The sequence below is a fragment of the Myodes glareolus genome, chromosome 27 (assembly GCF_982192425.1).
Source record: "Myodes glareolus chromosome 27, mMyoGla1.1, whole genome shotgun sequence".
Classification (NCBI taxonomy): domain Eukaryota; kingdom Metazoa; phylum Chordata; class Mammalia; order Rodentia; family Cricetidae; genus Myodes; species Myodes glareolus.
Window position 1 is genome coordinate 17,952,292 of NC_142052.1, and position 22,673 is coordinate 17,974,964.

Below are 22,673 nucleotides of genomic sequence, written 5' to 3' on the forward strand. Positions count from 1 at the left end.
GCATAAATTCAGCAGTTTCAATATGCAAAAATAACTCTTTCTGCATATTGTGAGTCAGTAATTATATTAAGAGGTTCTTTAAAATCCCTAAGCACCATAAGGATGCAAATAATTCTGCCTTCTGGACAGAATCATAAGGACTTTGTTCCACTTTACACAATTCTTCTGCTTTGTAGCCTGCTTTCCCTGATTTATTAGCATCAGTAAAAATTTATGTATGGGCTCTGGTTATTGGAGCATCACGGACAATTCGAGGAAGGATCCAAGAAGTTTTCTTTATAAAGTTAAGTCTCTTGCTTTTTGGGTAATTGTTATTGATTTCTCCCAAAAAACTAGCACAAGCTCTTTGCCATGGTTCATTGTCTTCCCACAATTTTTTTTTATCTCATCAGCACTGAAAGGCACTATAATTTCTGCTGGGTCTATTCCTGCTAATTGACAAAGTCTCAATTTTCCTTTTATAATCAATTCAGAGACTTTTTCCACATAAGTTTTTAATTTTTTACTTGGTTTCTGTGGTAAAAAGATCCATTCCAAGATAATATCATCTCTTTGTATCAAGATTCCTGTAGGAGAAATTCTGGAAGGCAATATGACGAGAATACAACTAAGCTTTGGATTCACCCTGTCCACATGAGCCTCCTGTAATTTTTCTTCAACCATTGTCAGTTCTTTTTCTGCTTTGGCTGTTAATTCTCTGGGACTGTTTAAGTCTTTATCACCATCCAATGTCTTGTTTAAATGAATTATTAGATCAGGTATTATCCCAACAGCTGGTCATAGGCTGGAGATGTCTCCTAATAATCTTTGAAAGTCATTGAGAGTTCATAACTGGTCTCTCCTGATTTGTGCCTTTTGAGTCTTAATTCTTTGTAAACGTATTTTATAACCTAAATAATTAACAGGATCTCCTCTCTGATTTTTTCAGGAGCTATTTTCAATCCCCACTTAGGTAATACTATTTTTACTTCTTCAAACAGCCTTTCTAAGGTATCTTTGTTTTGATCAGTAATCAGGAGATCATCCATATAGTGGTATATTATGGACTTAGGAAATTGTTTGTGTATAATTTTCAATGGTTGGCTTAAAAAATATTGGCACAGGGTGGGAGAGTTTAACACAGGTGTGGGAGGATGGCCCACTGGTACCTCCTTGCATGCTGAGAGTTATTATAAGTAGGCACTGTGAAGGCAAACTTTTCTCTATCTTTTTCTAGTAATGGTATAGTGAAGAAACAATCTTTCAGATCAATAACTATAAGAGGCCATCCCTTTGGTAACAGGGAGGGCAGAGGAATTCCATATTGCAGAGGGCCCATAGGTTGAATAACCTTGTTGATAGCTCTAAGATCTGTTACCATTCTCCATTTACCAGATTTTTTCTTAACAACAAATACAGGAGAATTCCAAGGGCTGGTAGATTCTTCTATATGTCCAGCATCTAATTGCTCTTGTACCAGCTGTTCTAAAGCCTGTAACTTTTCCTCACCTAAAGGTCATTGTTTAGTACATATTGGTTTCTCAGTCAACCATTGTAGAGGCATGGCTGTTGGTACCTCTGAAGGGCCATCAATTGTGTTGTGTTCTTGTATAGCTCTAATGGCCAGTTTCTGCCATCTGTAATATCTTGTAATATTTTCCTCAGAAATATAGGCTCTGGAAGCAGGAGGAATGTTAATTTGGATATTCCTTTGCTGCAATAGGTCACAGCCCCATAAATTCACTGCAATATTGGCTACATATGGCCTTAGTTTTCCTATTTTTCCATCTGGACCTATACAACTGACCCATCTCATGCTTTGTCTTACTCGAGATAGGGTTCCAATTCCTAGGAACTGAATATCTACCTCCTGAAGAGGCCAATTTGGATTCCAAGAGTCTGGAGTAATGATACTTACATCTGCACCTGTGTCCAGTAAGCCAGTAATAAATTTGCCATTTACACACACTCTTAGCTGTGGTCTTTGTTCATTTATAGAAGTCTGCCAGAATATACGTTTACTTTGTCCTCTTAGATTTCTTGATTCATTCACCACATTTAACTCTTCCTTCAGGCCATTATTGCTTTTAACAGCAGGCATGGGGCATTCTAATTTCCCTGAAGAGGCATGTTCTCTGCAGTGACCGGAAATGACTGGCCCATATTCACCATGGGGGCCTGCGAGATGGCCCTCATTGCATTTCCCGATGGCAACGAATTGCCCTGTTTATCTCTTGTCGACCTACACTCATTCGTCCAATGCCTGCCCTTTCCACATCTCCTACATAAACCTGAAGGCTGATTCCTCCTATTCCTGTTATTCCTAGAAGAGGCATTATTTCTGGAATTCCATTGTCTGCAGTCCCATTTCATGTGTCCCATTTTGCCACAATGAAAGCATTTTGTAATCTGATGTTTCCTTTTACCTTTGGAAATTGCTTCTTTTACCCATCTTTCATTGTCATAATCACATGTATCAACATTCATTGTATGTAATACCCATTCATCCAAAGGCTCTGATCTGATCTTTAAAGGCCCCAGGATCCTTTTGCATTCTATGTTGGCATTCTCATAAGCCAAAGACTCAGTTATTATATTTCTTGCTTCTGGATCAGGTATCTCTATTTGTACAGCCTTAGTTATTCTTTGTAAGAAGTCACTAAAGGGTTCTCTCTGACCCTGTTTGACCCTGATATATGATTCTACTCTCTGTCCCAGGCCCTTAGAGCTACTGTGGCACATATGGATAAAATGTTTTCATCATAAAGAGCTTGTTCCTGAGGATCAGAGTAAAGTCCTTCCCCTAGAATTTGATCTAGAGAAACCTCAATTCCTTTCGCTGATTCTTGTTGTTCTAAAAGTCTGGCCTCTTGTTTGAATAGGCATTTGAAATGCCATAAAGGTCCGTTCTCAAGGACAGCTGACGTTAATTGATTCTAATCTTGAGGGGTGGCACTGCTGCTCAGAGCCCAGGATTTTAACATCTCCCTAACAAAGGATGAATGTAGTCCATAATTCACAATTGCTTCTTTAAATTCTTTCAGATCATTCATACGTATTAGGCTCCCATGTATGTTCTTTAATGACCTTAGGGTTTTTGGAACTGGTTATCTTTTCTGATGTTATTACTGGAAAGGCAGGTATAACTCTGTGTAGACTGAGAGTTTTCAGAGATAAATGATGTCTTTCTACGTTTTGCTCCTGTTCATCAGAGTCTATGATTTCCTCAATCTTATTAAATCTTCTCACCATTGCCTTCTGTAAGTCCTGAATCTCTTGTCCAGTATTATGCTCCAAAGCCTTCATTAACGATTCTAAGGCATGGAGCTTGTCTGTCAGAGACACCATTTTCTCCTTGGACACAATCGTCTTCATTGATAATTCTAAGGCGTGGAACTTGTCCGTTAGAGATACCATATCCTCCTTGGACATAATCCTCATGGCATGTACTGTGCCTTCTTGTATGGAAATACTGTCAATTAATCTATCATACCCTTTTGATAAAGTCCGATTTTCACATTCAATGGTTTTAATCCTCTCAGCTAATGTTTCAGCACTTACAGTCATGGACTGGAGGTTACGAGTCATTTTGGTTGTCCCCGCCTCCAGAGCAGTGAAGTTCCCTTCTAAAGAAGCAATATCAGACTATGCCTTCTTGATATTTTGGTCAGTCAGCCAAGTTATATCAGACAAAGATCTAGTCTTCTCCTTGAAAACTCCAAACTCTGATCTAGTCTCCTCCTTGAAAACTCCAAACTCTTTTTTGAGGAGGTTGGTGTCAGTCTGAATTGTCCTTAAGGTTTTAATCTCTGCCCTCATCATTGTGGATTAAATCTGTAAGGACTGTATCATCCTTATAAAATAGCCAAACACCAGAAAAGCGACAGATCCCAGAAATAACCAAGTGAGAGGAATATCAGAGACATCCTTCAGAATAACCTCCATAGCGCAATTTAAAAAGTCATTAAACTTTTGGATAGTAATATTTTCTGACATTTTCAATCAAAAGAAATCGTACTTGTATGTATGTATGTATGTATGTATGTATGTATTTATATTCAACCGAAAAGAAAGATCTTACCTGTAATGACCATTGCCTGCCAGTAGGTGATGGGGGCGCACCTGAATCCACGTGGCAATGGAGTCAATCCAGGAAGTAAACTCTAAAATATATACACTCAAATTCAGAAGTTAAATTCACAGATTGTGTGCTCTGGCGCAGGTCGCGCACTGGTCTCAGCCGGGTGGTGGGGAAGACAGTGCCCAATAGGGGTAGCAGAAGCCAAAAAGTCCCCTCCCCAATCTGCCCGAGGTCGGGGTCAGTCAGGAGCCAGTAGCGGTGTGCGACTCTGGTTGCTAGGCCCACGCCACGAGGGGGAAAAAACCCACACGTTTGGGCGCCAGATAATGGCGAATCAATCCCACACCAGTTAGGTTTTAAAGGGGCATTTATTTTGGGGGGTAAAACTTTCATACACACAAACCATCGGGAAAGGAACCTAGTCACTGGAGCAGGAGCTGGAACGAAGCACCGGAAACAAGAGAGAGGCCGAGCCGAGACTTGCGGCTCTTTTTAAAAGAGAAATACACCACGCCCCAGTGGGATGGTATTTCAGCAGCTATTGGCTGAAGGAGCGGAAGGTGCTCCCACCGCATTGTGGGCTCGTACTTCAGCGACTATTGGCTGAAGGAGCAGAAGGTACTCCTGCAGCACAGGTATATGTAGAAGATGCGGTAAAGGCCGACATTGGTCCAACGAATGCAGGTCAACAACAGACAGACAAGGCAATGGGATACCATCGGGAAACTCCTTGAGGGGCCTCTCTCAGGCCCCAAAGCCAAAAGTGGCCCAGTCATTCCCAGTGACAGTGGAAAATGTGTCTCACCAAGAAAATTGAAAACTCCAATGTCTGCTGTAAAAAGTAATAATGGTCTAAATGATGAATTACATGTGGAGAATGAGTCAAAAAATCAGTAGGACAGAGTAAACGTATATTTTGGCAGACTTCTATTAACGATCAAAGACCAAAGCTAAGAGTCTGTATAAATGGCATTTTTATTGAAGGCTTATTAGACACAGGTGTGGATGTAAGTATAATTACTCCAGAATCTTGGCATCCGAATTGGCCTCTTCAAGAGGTAGATGTTCAGTTCCTGGGAATTGGAACCCTATCTCGTGTAAAACAAAGCACAACATGGGTGGAATGCATAGGGCCTGAAGGCCATATACAGCCAATATTGTAATAAATTTATGGGGCCGTGACATGCTACAGCAATGGAATATCCAGATTAACATTCCTGTAGTTCCAGGAACTCACAGTTCTGGGAAGGATATCATGAGGTATTATGGAAAAAGGTCACCAGCCATTCAGGCTGTACAAGAACATACAGCTAATAGCAAACTGTTAGAGGTACCAACAGCCCTACCTTTAAAATGGCTAACTGAGAAGCCAATATGGATCAAGCAGTGGCCTCTAGCTGAAGATAAATTATACACTTTTGAACAGCTGGTACAAGAGCAACTAGATAATAACCATATTGAAGAATCAACCAGCCCTTGGAATTCTCCTGTGTTTGTTGTAAAAAAGAAATCTGGTAAATGGAGAATGGTGACAGATCTAAGAGCTGTCAACAAGGTAATTCAACCTATGGGTCCGCTACAATCTGGAATTCCTTTGCCTTCTCTATTACCAAGAGGATAGCCTCTTATAGTTATTGATTTGAAAGATTGTTTTTTCACTATATCTTTGCAAGAAAAAGATAGAGAAAAATTTGCCTTCACAGTGCCTACTTATAATAATTCTCAGCCTACTAGGAGATATCAATGGACTGTCCTCCCACAGGAGATGCTCAATCGTCCCACATTGTGCCAATATTTTGTTAATAAGCCATTGGAAATAATTCATAAGCAATTTCACAGGTCCATAAGTTATCATTACATGGATGACTTTTCATTATCTGATTCAAATAAAGATACTTTGGAAAGTATGTTTAAAGAAGTAAAGAAAGTCTTGCCTAGGTGGGGATTACAAATTGTCCCTGAAAAATTCAAAGAGGAGATTCTATTAATTACCTAGGTTACAGAATAGGGTTAGAGAAAATTCGAACGCAAAAGGCAAAAATTAGGAGAGACAGGTTATGGACTCTTAATGACTTCCAAAGATTGTTAGGAGACATTTCCAGTCTACAACCAGATGTTGGGATAACACCTGATCTAATAGTTCATTTAAACAAAACCTTAGATGGTGATAAAGATTTAAATAGTCCCAGAAAATTGACAGCTGAATCAGAAAAGGAACTGACAATGAATGTGGAAAAATTACAGGAGGCACATGTGGATAGGATGAACCTGAATCTTAGTTCCATCCTAGTCATACTGCCTTCCAGAATTTCTCCTATAGGGATTTTAATGCAGAGGGAAGATATTATTTTAGAATGGATATTTATACCTCATAAACCAAGTAAAAAATTAAAAACTTATGGGGAAAATGTCTCTGAATTAATTATAAAAGGTAAACTGAGACTTTGTCAACAAACAGGTTGACAGCAGAAATTATAGTGCATTTTACTACTGAAGAAATAAGAAAGTTATGGGAAGATAATGAACCATGGCAAAGAGCATGTGCTAATTTTTTTGGGAGAAATTAACAGCAACTATCCCAAAAGTGATAGACTTAACCTCATAAAGAGAACTTCTTGGGTTCTTCCTAGAATTGTACGTGATGCTCCAACAACTGGATCCCAAACATTTTATACCGATGCAAATAAATCAGGAAAGCAGGTTATAAATCAGAAGAATTGAGTAAGGTGGAACAAAGCCCTTATAATTCTGTCCAGAAGGCAGAATTATATGCCATTCTTATGGTGCTAAGGGATTTTTAAAGAAACTCTTAATATAGTTACAGATTAACAATATGCAGAAAGAGTTACCTTGCATATTGAAACCACTGAATTCATACCAGATGACACAGAGTTGACTTCATTGTTTATTCAGGTACAGGACATAAGAAGGAATAGGCTTTGTCCAATGTACATAACACACATCCGGTCCCATACCAGTCTGCCAGGCCCTCTAGCACAAGGTAACGTTGAAATTGACCAATTATTGATTGGAAGTGTTCTGCAGGCCTCAGAATTTCATAAAAAACATCACGTCAATAGTCAAGGCTTAAAGAAAGAGTTTTCCATTACATGGCAACAAGCTAAGGACATTATAAAGAGATGTCCTACTTGTTCTTTCTACAATCAAACTCCGTTGCCTAAAGGGTGTAACCGAAAGGGTACTCAAAGGAATGAAATCTGGCAGATGGATGTGTTCCACTTTATGGAATTTGGTAAATTAAAATATGTACACTACACCATAAACACGTATTCAGGTTTTCAATGGGCAACTGCCCTGAGCTCAGAAAAGGCTGATTCGGTAATCACACATTTATTGGAAGTTATGGTCATTATGGGTATACCTGCACAAATAAAGACAGACAATGGTCCAGCATATGTATCTAAGAAAATGAAATGCTTTTTTGCTTATTATAATATAAAACACATTACAGGTATACCAAATAATCCTACAGGTCAGGCAGTTATAGAAAGATCAAATCGTACTAAAAAGGATATGCTTATAAACACCTTTAGTAATGTGGCAGGATACAAAATCAACTCCAAAAAGTCAGTTGCCCTCCTATACACAAAGGATAAAGAAGCAGAGAGAGAAATCAGAGTAACATCACCTTTCACGATAGCCACAAATAACATAAAATATCTTGGGGTTACTCTAACCAAGGAAGTGAAAGACCTATTTGACAAGAACTTTAAGTCTTTGAAGAAAGAAATTGAGGAGGATACCAGAAAATGGAAAGACCTCCCCTGCTATTGGATTGGGAGAATCAACATAGTAAAAATGGCAATTCTACCAAAAGCAATCTATAGATTCAATGCAATCCCCATCAAAATCCCATCAAACTTCTTCACAGACCTTGAGAGAACAATAATCAAGTTTATATGGCAAAACAAAAAACCCAGGATAGCCAAAACAATCTTATACAATAAAGGAACTTCTGGAGGTATTACCATCCCTGACTTCAAACTCTATTACAGAGCTACAGTCTTGAAAACAGCTTGGTATTGGCATAAGAACAGAGAAGTCGACCTATGGAATTGAATAGAAGACCCGGATATTAACCCATAAACCGATGAACACCTAATTTTTGACAAGGGAGCTAAAGAACCATCATATGGCAATGGATGGAGATAGAGACAGAGACACATATTGGAACACTGGACTTAACTCCCTAGGTCCAAATGAGAAGCAGAGGGAGGGAGATCGTGAGCAAGGAAAGCAAAATCAGAGGGGGCCTTCATCTGATGATGAATGGAGAGAGAGATGGAGACCCACAGTGAAGTACTGGAAGTCAGTATCACGAAGGGTGCGTTCACCCACTGATACAAGGGGATTGATCAAATGAGAGCTCACCAAGTCCAACTGGACTGGGACTGAATGAGCATGTGATCAAACCGGACTCTCTGAATGTGGTTGACATGGGGGCTGACTGAACCCCCAAGGTCCAAATGAAGACTAAGAAGCCATTGACAATGGCACTGAGTCTTGTTTCATCTGCATGGACTGGCTTTTTGGTATCCTGGCCTGTTTGGATGCTCACCTTCCTGGACCTGGAGGGAGGGGGAAGGAACTTGGATTTCCCACAGGGCAGGAAACTCTGACTGCTCTTGGGAATGGTGAGGGAGGAGGAGAGGGAGTGGAGGATGTGGGGGGAGTGGGAGGGTATTGGTAGGAGGGGAGGAAGTGGATAGAGTGTTTTCGGATACTTGAATAAACAAGTCTAACAGGAAAAAAAGGATATGCTGAACAAACAGAAAGGGACGAAAGATACCCCAGAAATAAATTGCATAGTGCTTTATTAACCTTGAATTTTCTTAATGCTAATGAGAAAGGAACAACAGCAGCAGAGAGGCATTGGATAATGGAAAAAACTTCTGAACTAAATGAACCTGTTTATTTAAAAACGTGCTGACCTCTCAATGGAAGCCAGGAGATGTGCTACGTTGGGGAAGGGGTTTTGCTCTTGTTTCCACAGGAGATGAAAAATTGTGGATACCATCAAAATTAATAAAGGTTCAACTTGAAGAGGAGAAACCTCTTGGAAAGGAGAAATGACAGCATCTACAATGATGATAACCATACAGGTGGTAAGAAAAACATAGAATGGGGGCAGGGTTCTGTTCTTATCTCCACAGGAAAACACTCGTCTTTGAAAAATTCAAAGGACCCTGGATGTTTGAATACTGACAGATGGAAAAATAACTACCCAATATGGATTATCAAGAAAACTGAATAGGTTCTGTCAGTATGAAGCTCTGGAATATACTAAATCATATTTCTGAATTTATAGAGCTGGTTTTGGAGTTGGATTCTCGCTCAGTAACTCTCTAATTCCAAGCCTCTTGTTAAAAGGAAAACCCAGAGTTTCTGGCGTTTCTGACTCATGTCAAGAGGCATGATATGGGACAGAAAGAAATATGAGTTTAGAAAACATCTTTACTTTTCTTCATATCTATCATACCTTTCATTAAATATATATATATATATCATGCCTTTCATTGAATATATGTATGTTTGTATATGTCTATATAATTACTGTTTAAGTTTTCCACAATGAACAATGAGTTTTTTCTGCAGTGACATTTGAAGTTTCCAGGAAGAAGATGGGGCCCTATAACAACAGCTCCACCTGGTTGATTTGACGTCATGATACTGATAGCGCTACTACAAGACCTGTTTTGGGTACCAGCCACACAAGACGGTTCAAACGTGGTTAGATGAAATGGTGCACATCTTGTACAACATTCTGGCCAGATCTCCACAAAATACTAAGAGACTATTTGCAGTTTTAAAGGACATTGATCTTGAAATTTAACCAACATTTTACTTTCACAGGATCCCCCAGGAAGAACGTCACCCCCATGACAGCTGGAAGTAATTCTAGAGAACAACATCCCCTCTCCCAGTAGTTTGTCCTTGGGTTTAGGGACGTCATTTAGGGGTTGGTTATAATTAGTATACAGTTCAGGGTTGGGGAGGAATTTTATAAGCACAGGAATCTTAAAAAAAGAGGGATACTTGGATTATGGGATAATAGATTTGTACTTGTGAGTTATTGTTTTTAGACAAATATATTGGTATTGATTCTTATATATTGATACAAAGTTAAATTATGTTGACTATTTTATGCATGCATGCTTCTACCTTTGTTTAAAACATTTTTATGTATTGATATATATATATTATATTGATATATTTATATTTACCATATTGCATTGTACACTTCTACCTCTGATTAAGATACTTATATATTGTTTATGTATTGATATATATATATTTACCATATTGCAATGTACACTAGCACATTGTTTATATTTGGAGGTCACATTGTCCTCATTTATTGCACAGTTGTTTATTGTCTCAGTCTTTAAGTTAGATAGGTATTGAGAATTATATAGATCAAGAGTCATCTAAGTTTGTCATTTATAATTTGACTAATCAGGTTCTTTAGATACATAGAGATTATATTCAGTATAGAGAGATAATCTTCAACCTCTTCAAAGAGCTGTAGAAAATGGTCTTTAAGCTAATTCAGAGTTCTGTGGTAGTGAGACACTATCGCTCCTGGCAACACCAATCTATTCACAAGAGAATGTTGAGCACCAAAGACACTCTACCTGGAGCCTTTCTTCTTGTCTGAACTGGCCTTTGGGTAAAGAAATGTCCATACCTCCACTACTGACAGAGTTACAGAATATCCGTAAATGGATAAAAACATATCCTGCCAAGACAGGGTAAGATAATTTCGAAAAGTTTCTTGCCTTTGAAAAAGGTATGTAAGTTATGACAGGCCTTAGCCAAAGTTGGTTGCTTCAACACTGCAAACGTGACTTTGGGTGTTTGCCCAGGTAGTCAGTTGTCTCTGTGATTTGTTACATGTTCTGGAAGTTGTTTGATTCCACTTCCAAATTACTCAGGTAAAATTATTTCCCTTCTCAAATTTTCGATGATATTGAAGATTATATAAATGTAGTTACTTTCCTCTCATGACTTGGCCAAGTTATTTGTTATACAAGACTTAAGCTAGTAAGAATAGCATATTTGTATTTATTGTATATAATTTTGTAGGTTTGTACTTATTGTACATAATTTCGTAGTAGGCTTAGAACTCTGTTACTTAAACAAAAGAGGGAGATGCTGTGGGAGCTCCTTCTGCTTCTTCAGCCAATAGCCGCAAAGATACCAGCCCATTGGGGCGTGGTCTCTTTCTCTTTAAAAAATCAGCCGCTGTTCTCCGCTCTCACTCTGGCTTCTGGCTCTGCTTCTGGCTCCTACACTCCTTTTCTCTTCGCACAGAGGAACTGTTGTCTGGTAAAACAGCCCCTGTAAGTTTTTCCCCTTTGAATAAATAACCATTCTATTAATCATAATTTGAAACTCGTGTGGGATTGTTTGTGACTTACACCTTCAGTAAATGATGTAGTTTCAAAGATAATCACTTTCTTTTGAAAGAGTATTTAGCTTCTTAGAAGCTTTCATGAGAAACAAACATGCGTTTCTCTAAAAGAGAAGCAGTCACTTCAAACACTTCAAATCACTGTGAGAAGTGAATGGAGAGTTGCTTTACTTTGAAAAAACTTTAGTTTCAACAATAATCACTTTCTCTAGAAAGTGCATAAAGCTTCTTAGAAGCATTCACGAGAAATGCATATGTGTTTCTCTAATAGAGTAGCAGTCTGTTCAAACACTTCAAATCACTGTAAGAAGAAAATGGAGTGTTGCTTTACTTGTAAATTCTGTAGTTTCAAAGAAAATCACTTTCTTTTGAAAGTGCTTTAAGCTTCTTAGAAGCATTCATGAGAAACTCACATGTATTTCTCTGCAAGAGAGGCAGTCTGTTGAATCTATTAATATCACTGTGAGAAGTGAATGGAGTGTTGCTTTACTCTGTAAATGCTGTAGTTTCAAAGATAATCATATTCTTTTGAACGTGCAGTAAGTGTATTAGAAGTTTTAATGATAAAGCTTCTAAGAGGTTGACTTGACAAACGCACATCCGTTTTACTAAAAGAGACGCAATTAGTTGAAACAATTCAAATCACTGTGATAAGTGAATGGATTGTTGCTTTACTTTGTGAATGTTGTAGTTTCAAAGATAATCATTACCTTTTGAAAATGCATTAAGCTTCTTAGAAGCATTCACAAGAAACTCATAATCATTTTTCTGAAAGAGAGGCAGTCTGTTCAAACACTTCAAATCATTGTGAAATGTGAATGGAGTGTTGCTTTATTTTGTAAATGCTGATTTTTCAAATAATCACTTTCTTATGAAATTCAATTAAGCTTCTTAGAAACTTTCATGCGTTTCTCTAACAGAGAAGCACTCAGTTCAGACATTTCAAAGTACTGTGAGAGGTGAATCGAGTGTTTCATTACTTTTTAAATGCTATAGTTTCAAAGATGCTCACTTTCTTTTGAAAGTGCATTAAACTTCTTAAAAGCATTCACGAGAAACTCATGTGAGTTTCTCTGCAAGAGAGATAGTCTGTTCAATCTCTTCAAATAACTGTGAGAAGTGAATGGAGTGTTGCTTTACATGGTAAATGTTGTAGTTTCAAAGACAATCACTTTCTTTTGAACATGCAATATATTTCTTGGAAGCTTTCATGGTTAAGCTTCTAAGAAGTTTACTTGAGAAAAGCACATGTGTTTCATGAAAATAGAAGCAGTAATTTGAAGCACTTCACATCACTGTGAGAAGAGAATGGAGTGTTTCTTTACTTTATAAATGCTGTAGTTTCAAAGATAATCACTTTCTTTTGAAAGTGCATAAAGCATCTCAGAAGCATTCATGAGAAACTCACATTCGTTTCTGTAAAAGAAAGGCAGTCTGTTCAGACACTTCAAATCACTTTAAGAAGTGAATGGAGTGTTGCTTTACTTTTTAAAGACTGTAGTTTCAAACATAATCATTTTCTTTTGAAAGTGAATTGAAGTTCTTAAAGCTTTCATGAAAAATGCACATATGTTTCTTTAAAAGAGAAGCAGACAGTTGAAATACTTCCAATTATTGTGACAAGTGAATGCAGTGTTGCTTTACTTTGTAAATGCTGTGTTTTTCAAGATAATCTCTTTCTTTTGAAAGTGAATTAAGCTTCTTAGAAGGTTTTATGTGTTTCTCTAAAAGAGAAGAACCAGTTCAAACATTTCAAAGCACTGTGAGAAGTGAATCGAGTGTTTCCTTATTTGTAAATGGTGTAGTATCAATGATGATCACTTTCTTTTGAAAGTGCATTAAGCTTTTTAGAAGCATTCACGAGAAACTTACGTTTGTTTCTCTGAAAGAGAGGCAGTCTGTTCAAACACTTCAAATATCTGGGAGAAGTAAAAGGAGTGTTGCTATACTTTGTAAATGCTGTGTTTTCAAAGAAAATCACTTTCGTTTGAAAGTGAATTTAGCTTCTTAGAAACATTCAAGTGGTTCTCTAAAGGAGAAGCACTCTATTCAAACACTTCAAAGCACTATGAGAAGTAAATCGAGTGTTTCTTTATGTTGTATAAGCTGTAGTTTAAAAGATGATCAATTTCTTTTGAAAGTTCATTAAATTTCTTAGAAGCATTCATGAGAAACACACATGCGTTTCTCAAGAAGAGAGGCAGTCAGTTCAATCTCTTCAGATCTCTGTGAGAAGTGAATGGAGTGTTGCTTTACTTCGAAAATACTGTAGTTTCAAAGATAATCACATTCTTTTGAACGGACATAAAGTCTTAGAAGTTTTCATGAATTTCTCTAATAGAGACGCACTCTGTACAAACACTTCAAAGCACAGTAAGAAGTCAATCGAGTGTTGCTTTACTTTATAAATGCTGCAGTTTTAAAGATAATCACTTTCTTTTGAATGTGCATTGAGCTTCTGAGCTTACATGAGAAACGCTCATTTCTTTCTCTATAACAGAACCAGTCAGTTCAAACACTTCAAATCACTGTAAGAAGTGAATGGAGTGTTACTTTACTTTTTAAATGCTGTAGTTTCAAAGATAATCACTTTCTTCTGAAATGCATTAAGCTTCTTAGAAACATTCACAAGAAAATCACATGGGTTTTTTTTGAAGGAGAAGCAGTCAGTTCAAACACTTTAAATCACAGTGAGACATGAATGGAGTGTTGCATTACTGTGTAAATGCTGTTGTTTCAAATATAATCACCTTCTTTTGGAAGTGCATCAAGCTTCTGAGAAGCCTTCATGAGAAATGTACATGCATTTCTGTAAAAGAGAAGCAGTCAGGTCAAACACTTCAAACTACTTGAGAAGTGAATGGAGTGTTGCTTTACTTTGTAAATGCTGTAGTTTCAACAAAAATCACGTTCTTTTGAAAGTGTGTAAAGCTTCTTAAAAACATTCACGAGAAACCCTCATACATTGATCAGAAAAAGACGCAGTTTGTTCAAACATTTCAAATCAGTGTGAGAAGTGAACGGTGTGTTGCTGTACTTTGTAAATGCTGTAGTTTCAAAGATCATCACATTCTTTTGAAAGTGCATTAAGCTTCTTAGAAGTATTCATGAGAAACGCGCGTGCATTTTTCTAAAAGAGACGCAGTTGATTCAAACACTTCAAATCACAGAGAGAAGTGAATGGAGTGTTGTTTTACTTTGTAAATGCTGTAGTTTCAAAGATCATCACTTTCTTTGGAAAGTGCATTAAGCTTCCTACAAGGTTTCATAAGAAACACTCATGCATTTCTTTAAAAGAGAGGCAGTCATTTCAAAGACTTCAAATTACAGTGAGAAATGAATATAGTGGTGTTTTTCTTTGTAAATGATGTAGTTTCAAAGATAAGCACTTTCTTTTGAAAGTGCAATAAGCTTCTTAGAAGCTTTCATGAGAAACGCATATGCATTTCACTAAAAGAGAAACATTCAGTTCAAACATTTCAAATCACTGTGAGAAGTGAAAGGAGTGTTGCTTTACATTATAAATGCTGTAGTTTTAACGATAATCACTTTCTTTTTTATGTGCCTTAAGCTTCTGAGAAGCTTACATTAGAAACACTCATACGTTTCTCTATAACAGAACCAGTCAGTCCAATTACTTCAAATCACTGTGAGAAGTAAATGGAGTGTTACTTTACTTTGTAAATGCTGTAGTTTCAAAGATAATCACTTTCTTCTGAAATACATTAAGCTTCTTGGAAGCATTCACGAGAAAATCACATGTGTTTTTTTTTTAAAGAGAAGCAGTCTGTTTAAACACTTCAAATCACTGTGAGAAGTGAATGGAGTGTTGCTTTACTTTGTAAATGCTGTAGTTTCAACAATGTACACTTTCTTTTGAAAGTGCATAAAGCTTCTCAGAAGCATTCACTAGAAACTCACTTGCATTGCTCAGAAAGAGGCAGTCGGTTAAAACATTTCAAATGACTGTGAGAAGTGATTGGAGTGTTGCTTTACTTTTAAATGCTGTAGTTTCAAATATAATCACTTTCTTTTGAAAGTGCATTAAGCTTCTGAGAAGCCTTCATGAGAAACGCACATGCATTTCGCTAAAAGAGAAGCAGTCAGTTCAAACACTTCAAATCACTGTGAGAAGTGAATTGAGTGTTGCTTTACTTTGTAAATGTTGTGGATTCAATCATCATCACTTTCTCTTGAACGTGGTTAAAACTTCTTAAAATCATTCATGAGAAACTCACATCTCTGCTCTAAAAGAGAGGCAGTCTGTTCAAACACTTCAAATCCCTGTCAGAAGTAAATTGAGTGATGATTTACTTTGTAAGTGCTGTATTTTCACAGATAATCACTTTCTTTTGAAAGTGCATTAAGCTTCTTAGATCCTTACATGAGAAAACCACATGCATTTCTCTAAAAGAGAAGCAGTCAGTAAAAACACATCAAAGCACTGTGAGAAGTGCATGGAGTATTGCTTTACTTTATAAATGCTGTAGGTTTCAAATATAATCAATATTTGTTGTAAGTGTATTAACCTTCTTAGAACCTTCATGAGAAATGCACATGCATACTTCTAAAAGAGATGCAATCAGATCAAACACTTCAAATCACTGTGAGAAATGAATAGAGTGTTGCTTTACGTTGGAAATGCTGTAGTTTCAAAGTTAATCATTTTCATTTGTAAGTGCATTAAGCTTCTTGGAAGGTTTCATAAGAAACAATAATGCATTTTTCTAAAAGAGAGACAATCAGCTCAAACACTTCAAATCACAGTGAGAGGTGAATGGAGTGTTGTTTTACCTTGTAAATGCTATGGTTTCAAAGATCATTGCTTTCTTTTGAAAGTGCATTAAGCTTTTTAGAAGCCTTCATGAGAAACACACATGCATTTTTCTAAAAGAGAAGCAGTCAGTTCAAAAACTTCAAATCACTCTGAAAAGTGATTGATGTGTTGCTTTACTGTGTACATGCTGTAGTTTTAAAGATAATCAGTATCTTTTGAAAGTGCATTCAGCTTCTTAGATGCTTTCATGAGAAATGCACATGCATTTCAATAACAGAGAAGCAGTCAGAGCAAACATTTCAAATGACTGTGAGAAGTGACTGTGAGAAGTGAAAGGAGTGTTGCTTTACTTTGTAAATGCTATAGTTTTGAAGATAATCACTTTCTTTTGAATGTGCATTTAGCTTCTGAGCTTTCATGAGAAATGCTCATACGTTTCTCTATAATAGAGACAGTCAGTTCAAGACTTCAAATCACTGTGAGAAGTGAATGAAGTGTTGCTTTACGTTGTAAATGCTATAGTTTCAATAAAAATCAGTTTCTTTTGAAAATACATAAAGCTTCCTAGAAGCAATCACTAGAAACTCACAATCATTTCTCTGAAAGAGAACCAGTCTGTTCAAAAACTAAATCACTGTGAGAAGTGAAGGGAGTGTTGCTTTACTTTGTTAATGCTTTAGTTTTAAAAATAAACACTTTCTTTTGAAAGTGCATTAAGCTTCTTAAAAGCAATCACGAGAAACTCACATGCATTGCTGAAAGAGAGTAAGTCTGTTCAAACCCTTTAAATCACTGTGAAAAGTGAATGGAATATAGGTTTACTTTGTAAATGCTATAGTTTCAAAGATAATGACTTTATTTTGAAAGTTCATTTTGCTTCTCAGAAGCATTCATGAAAAATGCACATTTATTTCACTAAAAAAGAAGCAAGCTCTTGAAACACTTCAAAGAAATGTATGAAGTGAATGGAGTGTTGCTTTAGTTTATAAATGCAGTAGCTTCAAAGATAATCACTTTCGTTTGAAAGTGCATTTTGCTTCTAAGAAGCATACATGAGAAAAGCACATGTGTTCCTGTAAAAGAGACACCGTCTGTTCAAACACTTCAAAGTACTGTGAGAAGTGAAAAGAGTGTCTCTTTACATTGGAAATGCTGTTGTTTCAAAGGAAATCACTTTCTTTTTAAAGTGCATTTAGTTTCTTGGAAACTTTCATGAGAAATGCAGATGCAATTCTCTAATAGATAAGCAGTCTGTTCAAACACTTCAAATCACTGTGAGATGTAAAGGGAGTGTTGCTTTACTTTGTAACTTCTGTAGTTTCAAAGAAAATCACTTTCCTTTGAAAGTGCATTTAGCTTCTTAGACGCTCACATGAGAAAACTACATGCATTTTTCTAAAAGAGAAGCAGTCTGTTAACTTACTTCATATCACTGTGAGAAGTCAATGGAGAGTTGCTTTACTTTGTAAATGCTGTAGTTTCAAAGAAAATAAGATTCATTTGAGGTGCATTTGGGTTCTCAGAAGCATACATTAGAAAAGCATATGCAATTCTCTAAAAGGGAAGCAGTATGTTCAAATAATTCAAAGCACTTTTAGAAGGTAAAGGTGTGTTGCTTTACTTTGTAAAGAGTGTAGTTTCAAAAATAAAGACTTTCTTTTGAAAGTGCATTTAGCTTCTTAGGAACTTTCATGAGAAAAATCCATGTATTTCTCTTCAATAGAAGCATGCTGTTGAAACACTTCAAATCACTGAGAGAAGTGAATGGAGTGTTGCTTTACTTTGTAAATGCTGTTGTTTCAAACAAAATCACTTTCTTTTGAAAACATATTAGCTTCACAGAATCATAAATGAGAAAAGCACATTCTTTTTTATAAAAGACAAGCAGTCTGTTCAAACATTACAAGGCACTGTAAGAACTGAAAGGCATGATGCTTTACTTTCTAAATGCTGTTCTTTCAAAGATAATCACTTTCTATTGAAAATACATTTTGCTTCTTTGAAGCTTTCATGTGAAATGCACATGTGTTACTCTAATAGTGAAGCACTCTATGAAACATTTTATATCACTGTTAAAAGTGAAAGGAGTGTTGCTTTACTTTGTAAACTCTGAAGTTCACACATAATGAATTCCCGTTGGAAGTGCATTTAGCTTCTTAGAAGCATCCATGAGAAAAGCATTTGTGTTTCTCTAAAACAGAGGCAGTGTGTTCAAACACTTCAAAGCACTGTGAGAAGTGGAGTGTTGCTTTCCTTTGTAAAGGCAGTAGTTTCAAAGATAATCACTTTCTTTTGAAAGTGCATTTTGTTTCTCAGAAGCTTTCATGAAAAATGCACATTCATTTCTCTAAAACAGATACATGCTCTTGGAACACTTCAAACCATTGTGAGAAGTGAAAGGAGTGTTGCTTTACTTTGAAAATGCTGTAGTTTGAAAGATAATCAATTTCTTTTGACAGTTCATTTGCTAAATAATAGCATACATATGAAAAGCACATGCGTTTTTGTAAAGGAGAAGCAGTTGGCTCAGACACTTCAAAGCACATTGGGAAGTAAAAAGAGTGTTGCTTTACTCTGTAAATGCTGTAGTTTAAAAAATAAACACTGTCTTTGAAAGTGCTTTTAGCTTCTTAGTAGCTTTCATGAGAAATGACTGTGTGTTTCTCTAAAAGAGAAGCATGCCCTTGAAATATTTCAAATCACTGACAGAATTGATAGAAGGATGGCTTTACCTTGTAAATGCTGTAGTTTCAAGGATAATCACTTTCTTTTGAAATTACATTTAAGTTCTTAGAAGCTAGGAAGAGAAAAACACATGCATTTCTCTAAAGGTGAAACAGTCTGATCAAACACTTCAAAACACTATGGGAAGTCAAATGAGTGTTGCTTTACATTGTAAGTGTTGTAGTTTCAAAGATAATCACTTTCTTTGAAAGCACATTAGCTTCATAGACGTATACATGAGAATAGCACATCCATTTATGTAAGAGAGAAGAAGACTGTTCAAACATTACAAGGCACTGTGAGAAGTAACAGGAGTGTTGCTTTACTTTGTAAATGCTGTAGTTTTAAAGATAATCACTTTCTGTTAAACGACCATTTTGCTTCTTAGAAACTTTCATGAAAATGGACATACGTTTTACTAAAAGAGAAGCCGTCAAACACTTCAAAGCACTGTGAGAAGTGAAAGGACTCTTGCTTTACTTTGAACATGCTAAAGTTGGAAAGATAATCACTTTCAGGTGCAAGTGCTATTAGTGTCTTAGAAGTTTTCATGAGAAATACACTTGTGTTTTTCTAAAAGAGAAGCAGTCTGTTCAAACATGTCAAAGCACTGAAAAGTGAAAGGAGTGTTGCTTTCCTGTGTAAATGCTGTAGTTTGAAAGATAATCACTTTCTGTTGAAAGAGAATTTGCATCTTAGAAGCTTTCATGAGAAACTCACAGGAGTTTCTGTGAAAGAGAACCAGTCAATTCAAACAATTCACAGCACTGTTAGAAGTGAAAGGAGTGTTGCTTTACTTTGTAAATACTGCAGTTTGAAAGATAATCACTTTCTGTTGAAAGAGTATTTAGCTTCGTAGAAGCTTTTTCAGAAGCATATGTGTTTCACTAAAAGAGAAGCAGTCTGATCAAACACTTTAAAGCACAGTGAGATATGAAAGGAGTGTTGCTTTACATTGTAAATGCTGCATTCGAAAAATAATCACTCTGTGTGGAAAGTGCATTAAACTTCTTAAAAGCTTCACTGAGAAATGCACTTGCATCTCTAAAAGAGAAACACTCTGATCAAACTTTTCAAAGCACTGTGAGAATTGAAAGAATGTTGCTTTACTGTGTCAATGATATTGTTGGAAAGATAATCACTTTCTATTGCAAGTGCAATTAGCTTCTTAGAAGCTTTCTTTAAAGAAATGCACTTGCATTACTCTAAAAAAGAAGCTGTCTGTTCAAACAGTTCAAAGAACTGTGAGAAATGAGAAGGGTGGTGCTTTACCTTGTAAATGTTGTAGTTTCAAAGATAATCACTTTCTGTTGACAGAGAATTTGCATCTTTGGAGCCTTCATGAGAAACTCATAGGCATTTCGCTGAAAGAGATACAGTCTGTTCAAACACTTCAAAGCACTATGAGACTTGAAAGGAGTGTTGCTTTACCTTGTAAATGCTGTAGTATTAAAGATAATCATTTTCATTATTGAAAGTGTTGAAACCGGTTCATACCGGATCAAACGGGTTCCGACCGGTTTTGGCCGGTTCAAACCGGCTCAGACAGGTTCAAACCAGCATCGAACGGTTTCAACCGGCTCGTACCGGATCAAACTGGTTCTGACCGGTTTGGGCTGGCTCAAACCGGCTCAGACAGGTTCAAACCAGCTTCAACCGGTTCCAACCGATTCGTACCGGAACAAAACGGTTCCGATCGGTTTGGGCCGGTTCAAACAGGCTCAGACAGTTTCCAACCAGCTTCACTTTGGAAATGTAGTTTCAGAGAAAGTCACTTTCTTTTAAAGTGAATTAAGATACTTATAAGCATACCCAAGAAACTCACATGCGATTCTCTGATAGAGAAGCAGTCTGTTCACACCGTTCTATTCACTCTGTGAAGTAAATGGAATTTTGCCTCACTTTGTAAATGCTATAGTTTCAGAGAAAATGACTTTCCTTTGAAAGTCCATTAAGCTTCTTATAATCATTCACAAGAAACTCACATGTGTTTCTCTGAAAAAGAAGCAGTCTGTTCACACAGTTCAATTAACTGTGCGAAGTGAATGGAGTGTTGCTTCACTTTGCAAATGTTGTAGTTTCGGGGATAATTACTTGGTTTTGAAAGTGCATAAAGCTTCCTAGAAGCAATCATGAGAAACTCACATGCATTTCTCTGAAAGAGAAGTCTGTTCAAACAATTCAATTCACTGTGCGAAGTGAATGGAGTGTTGCTTCACTTGGTAAATGTTGTCTTGCTGCAGAAAATCACTTTCTTTTGAAAGTGCATTGAGCTACTTATCAGCATACACGAGAAAGCTACATGTATTTCTCTGAAAGAGGAGCAGTCTGTTCAAACACTTCCAATCACTGTGCGAAGTGAATGGAGTGTTGCTTCAATTTGTAAATGTCGTAGTTTCAGAGAAAATCATTTCTTTTGAAAGTGTCTTTAGCTACTTAGAAGCATTCACAAGAAACTAACATGCCATTCTATGAAAGAGACGCAGTCTGTTCAAGCACTTCAATTCACTGTGCGAAGTGAATAGAGTGTTGCTTCACTTTGTAAATATTGTAGTTTCAGAAAAAATCACATACTTTTGAACTTGCAGTAAGCTTCATATAGGATTTCACGAAATCTCGCATGCATTTCTCTGAAAGTGAAGCAGTCACTTCAAACACTTCAATTCACTATGTGAAGTGAATGGAGTGTGGCTTCACTTAGTAAATGCTGTAGTTTCAGAGAAAAACACTTTCTTTTCAACGTGAATTAAGCTAATTAGATGCATTCAGGAGAAACTCACATGCGTTTCTCTGAAAGAGAAGTATTCTGTTCACACAGTTCAGTTCACTGTGCTAAGTGAATCTAGTGTTGCTGCACATTGTAAATGCTGTCTTTTTAGAGAAAATCACTTTCATTTGAAAGTGCATTAAGCTACAAAGGAGCATTCAAGGGAAACTCACATGCCTTGCTGTGAAAGAGACAAGTCTGTTCAAACACTTCAATTGATTATGCAAAGTGAATGGAGTGTTGCTTCATTTTCAGATGCTGTAATTTCAGAAAATCACTTGCTTTTGAAAGTGCATTAAGCTTCTTAGAAGAAATTACGAGAAACGCACATGTGTTTCTCTGAAAAAGAAACAGTCTATTCAAAGACTTCCATTCACTTTGTGAAGCGAATGGGTTGTTGCTTCATTTTGTAAATACTGTTATTTCAGAGAAAAATGCTTTCTTTTGAAAGTGCATTTAAGCTTCTTAGCAGCATTCACGAGAAACTCACATGCGTTTCTCTGAAAGAGAAGCAGTCTGTTCACACAGATCAATTCCTGTGCTAAGTGAATCTAGCTTTTCTTCACTTTGTTAAAGCTGTCTTTTTAGAGAACATCACTTTTTTTGAAAGTGCATTTAAGCTTCGTAGCAGCATTCACTAGAAACACAAACACATTGCGGTGAAACAGAGGCAGTCTGTTTACACCCTTCTATTCACTGTGCGAAGTAAATGCACTTTTACCTCACTTTGTAAATATTGTAGTTTCAGAGAAAATGACATTCTTTTGAAAGTCCATTAAACTTCTTAGAAACATTCACGAGAAACTCACATGCATTTCTCTGAAAGAGAAGCAGTCTGTTTCAACACTTTAAATCAATGTGTGCAGTGAATGGAGTGTTTCTTCACTTTGTAAGTGCTGTAGTTTCAGAG